We start from the raw sequence: 4897 nt of genomic DNA, 5'->3' as shown, positions 1-4897 counted from the left end.
GACATTAAAATTTCTAAATTTAATACATTTTTAAACAGTTTTAATCTATCCCAGTTAGTTACACAAGCTACACACTTTACCGAGTCCAGCCAGACGTTGATCGATGTGGTCTGCACTGATTTGAAAGCTAAGCATATAACTATAGAACATGTGGGATCCTTGTATGGGCACTGCCTAGTGGCCTGTGAGTTCTCCATTAAACTTGAAAAACCTAGACCATATAACATAACCTGTAGGTCTTTTAAAAACATAGACTTACAAAAGCTAGATGTTGTCTTACGGTGTGTGAGGTGGGACCTGGTGTCGGAGCTGGATGATGTGGATGCTATGGTTGTAGCTTTTAATCAATTAGTTCTTTTCATTTTTGACTTCCATGCTCCACTTAAATCCATTACTGTTAAGGGGCCTTCATACCCCTGGATTACTGACACAGTCAGGCTCATGATGCGTTTGAGAGATAGTGCAGCGGCTGATTACCACAGGGATCAAACTGAGAGCAAAAAAAGTATTATAAGGACCTGAAGTCACTTGTAAACAAAGCTTTATTTACTGAAAAACAAGCATATATAAATCAAAATATAAATAATAAAATTCACAATTCTAAATTACTCTGGAAATCCCTTAAATCAACTATTTTACCAAATAAAAACATAGAATTACCATCTTACTTTAATGACCCCACCATCATAAATAAACACTTTTTGGCTTTACCGGATAATCCTGTATTACCCATATCTGTATTGACACATTTTGAGTACCATAGGTATTGTGACTCAATTTTTGAATTAGAGTCTATCACCTCAGAAAATATGTTAAAGATTATTAAGAGTTTAAAGTCAAATGCGGAGGGGTCAGATGGGATAACTCTAAATATGCTACTTATGACGCTGCCACATACTACTGATTTAATAACAAAAATAATTAATACCTCCATAATGACTTCCACATTTCCCAGTGCCTGGAAGATGGCCGTCGTGCAGCCGCTGCCTAAAACGGCTAACCCATCAGAACCTAGAGACCTTAGACCAATTAGCATATTACCCTGTATTTCCAAAATATTGGAAAAGGCTGTGTGTTTTCAGCTCACAAAGTATCTTGAGAGCAACAATATTCTACCGGATGTGCAGTCGGGTTTCAGAAAGGGTCGAAGTACAACCACAGCTTTACTGAATGTCACTGATGATATATTGTGCTCTCAAGATAAGGGAATGTGTACTCTGTTAGTCCTACTTGACTTTTCCAGGGCTTTCGACTGTTTGAATATAGACCTACTACTGTCAAAGTTAAGTTTTTATGGTTTTGGGAACAAAACTGTAAGATGGTTTGGAAGTTACCTTAGTAAGCGCAACCAATTCGTGAAAATTAACTGTAACGGCTCCACCTTAACCTCTGACCCAATTAGCTTAACCAGGGGCGTTCCCCAGGGCTCGATCCTCGGGCCAATTTTATTTATCTTGTACTCCGCTGACATCGGATCTTGCATCACTCATTGTAAGTACCACATTTATGCAGATGATGTTCAGGTTTATATCTCATGTAAGCCATCAGATATTGATGATGCCATTTTCAAACTTAATACTGATCTCAGTAACATAGCCTCTTGGGCATCAGATAACTGCCTGCTGCTAAATCCAAACAAGACGAAGTATCTAGTCTTTGGAAGCAAATACCAGTTGGCTCATATCACACCTTCCATAACAGTCACACTGCTGGGAGAGCCCATAGAACAAGTTTATGAAACCAGGAATTTGGGCCTTATAATGGATAATAGTCTTCGCTTTGAGAAACATATCGCTGATGTAGTCAGGAATTGCTTTTATAAACTCAGAGTTCTATATAAGATTAGACCATTCATTAATGAAACACTGCGTATTAGGTTAGTAGAGTCACTTGTATTGTCGAAGTTAAATTACATGGATGTTGTATTTGGACCACGTCTCCTTTATAAAACCAAGCGACTTATACAGCGTGTCCAAAACGCTTGTGCCCGTTTTTGTTTTTCTATACCACTGCGGGCCCATGTGTCACCTTTCCTTAATCAGCACTACATGCTGAAAATGCACCACCGCCGTAAGCTTCACCTTGCCACTTTACTCTTTGGAGTGATAAAGTATCAGTCTCCCATATATCTATACGAGAAGCTGTCCATACGTAGGCCACGAGGGGGCCGGCGGTCTGAGACTCGACTTCTTACTCCTAGGCACGCATCGGCAGCCTTCCGGGGCAGTTATTCCTATTCAGCGAGCCGTTGCTGGAATAATATACCTCCTCCGATCAGGAACCTGCAAAGCATTCATAGTTTCAAGTTAACTTTAAAAAAATCCATGCTTGAACACCAAATGAACGAGGAATGCCTAAGACTCGAGACGAGCTTCATTTAAAACACTCCACACGCTGCGTTACTTACCATAGTTTTTGTCCCAGTTAGCAAACGCCCTTTCACATAAAATTATTCAAGTGTAGTCCCAATAAATGTTGTCTTTGTTAATATTTTTCGACTTTTCTGCCATAAAAGATTGCTATGATGAACTGCGGCCATATTTGTTATTTTTGCTTCTTCAGCTGACAGCTATACGTCATTGGTGTGTTGCCACAGATGCTGTTAGCTGTTGACGTTAAATTATGGTCGCGTTCACACTTAAAAATGTTTGTCATTGTTTTGTTCCCTTTATTTTAATGTATAATTATAAACTCTGGAAATATTGTCTTATTTTAAATTGTGTACTTTTTTGCAACTTTTTATCCTGTTTGTGATGTGTGTGTGCTTTCCGTGTTTTCACTCGCAATGGCCCCGACGGAAGATCAGCGTTGGCCCCCCCAGGCTAACACCATGCTGAGTCGGGACCATTTCGTGGCAATTATTATGTATGTACCTATATTTTTGTGTTGTGTAAATAATTTCTGTTTTCACTTGTCACGAATAAATGATTTCTATTCTATTCTATTCTATTCTATAAATATATAGTAAGGTCGGCTGGCCAGGTAAGTAAATGCGTTGTGTACCCTTGCCATAAAAAAGAGAAGCACGCTTTAGATGCACAACTATATACAATGTTATTATTATAATAAACAAAATGAAGACGTCTATCAATTAAAAATAATACTTGCAAGTCAGTAAATTATGAAATAAGAAATATGATTGTTCCCAGGTACCCAGGGTTGGAATTATATACTCTTAACGTACGTTGAATTTGGATTTAAAATGTATCGACGGATACTTATTTGTCTGTGGAAATGAAATACATACCTACTTAGTGACGGTTTTAAGGTTTTTTTAAGTCTATGATGTTATTCGTAGTCTTTTCTGCTTAGTTTTATATAAATAGGTATATTGTTTAACACACGTTTCGTCATCAACGCCGTCATAAAAGTAACTGTATAACCTATAAGTTGTATAACCTTTATAAAAATACATGGGTACCCACCCATGGTAATAACTATTGTATGTCGCCTAGCGTATAATGGAAATTTGTGTTTATTTTAGACAAATTTTGTATAACTTGTAATTTTCATTTATTGAAAAATGTATGAGTAACTCTTTAAATTGAATTTATTATTCAGCAAATATTCCTTCTTTCAACTTCAAAGTGTTTTTACTGTACCTACCTAATACTTGTATAAAAAAAGATTTAATTTTGTATAATACATACTTTCACTAAGAGCTTTTGCTTACATTAGATAGTCTTCCTTACTTTTTACTTTGTGTAATTCTTTTTTTTTTAATTTAGAAAAAAAAAATATTCCTCATAGTATAGAACAATATTTTTTTTTCGCTGAGGGGGAAGGTGTAGTGTGTGTACCACACCTTACCCACACATGTGCATAGCTTAGTATATATTGGCATGTACTTGTTATTTGAGACACATTAAACGTATACTCCATACGAAGTAGTTATCATTTACGCTCCACATCACAGACTACTGTCCTATTTCCTTTGAATGAGATCTACGTAAAACTAGCAATATCGTTATAATTATTAGTAATAAATGAAGTATTTCTGTCACAAAAGCACTAAGACCGCCGCTTAATGGAAGTCCGCTATTATGATTCTGTAAACAATTAACGGTTCTAGTAATGGAACTGTTTAAGGACAAAAGCACATTATTTCTGTAGGTTGAATTTAGAGGCACATTATTTCTGTAGGTTGAATTTGCCTGTGTGGTGACGGGTTAAGAATTTCACCACCCCCTTTCTTCCCGTGGGTGTCGTAGAAGGCGACTATGAGATATGGGTTAAATTGTGGCTGGCAACCTGTCACTGCAATGTCAGTTTCGTTTTCTTTCAACCCATTATTTGCCAAGAGTGACACTGAAGCTTTAGTGGTTTCGTGTGTTCTGCCTACCCCTTTATGGGATACAGGCGTGATTGTATGTATGTATGTATGAATTTAGAGGGAGTTGATTTAGATATTTAAGTCATTGGTTTTGTAGAAGTTAAACTTTCGATAGACATATTTAATTTATCATCCTCCTTGCGTTATTCCGGCATTTGCCACGGCTCATGGGAGCCTGGGGTCTGCTTTGACGACTAATCCCAAGATTTGGCGTAGACACTAGTTTTTACGAAAGCGACTGCCATCTGACCTTCCAACCCGAAGAAACTAGACCGTATTGGAATTAGTCCTGTTTCTAACTAAGTCTTCCCGTCGTCAGCACACCGCACCCTCGTTGAGCTCTTGCAGACTTACTCACCGACAGGAACACAACATTATGAGTAGGGTCTAGTGCTATTTTGGCTACGGTCTTCAGTAACGCCGTGTCTTGCGTGGGCGACGGTCGCGCGACCGTCGCCGTCGCGTCTCATACTTCCATATCGATAAGGTTTGATTTCGTATGCGTCGCATCGCCGTCGCGCGACCGTCGCCCACGCACGCCACGGCGTAAGACGGAGGTACTTC

The 4897-nt window shown here is 38.3% G+C and overlaps 1 long non-coding RNA gene across 1 annotated transcript; it reads right to left on the bottom strand.

Moving 5' to 3' along the window:
• Positions 1 to 530: 530 nt before the first annotated feature.
• On the bottom strand, positions 531 to 2677 carry LOC125231807. The gene is made up of 3 exons (XR_007177671.1): positions 2408 to 2677; positions 1335 to 2282; positions 531 to 1011 (listed from the first exon to the last, which is right to left on the bottom strand). It is a non-coding gene; the product is annotated as an uncharacterized LOC125231807 (long non-coding RNA).
• Between the last annotated feature and the right edge of the window lie 2220 nt (positions 2678 to 4897).

This window comes from Leguminivora glycinivorella, chromosome 12 (assembly GCF_023078275.1).
Source record: "Leguminivora glycinivorella isolate SPB_JAAS2020 chromosome 12, LegGlyc_1.1, whole genome shotgun sequence".
Classification (NCBI taxonomy): domain Eukaryota; kingdom Metazoa; phylum Arthropoda; class Insecta; order Lepidoptera; family Tortricidae; genus Leguminivora; species Leguminivora glycinivorella.
This window is presented reverse-complemented; position numbering and strand designations above follow the sequence as displayed.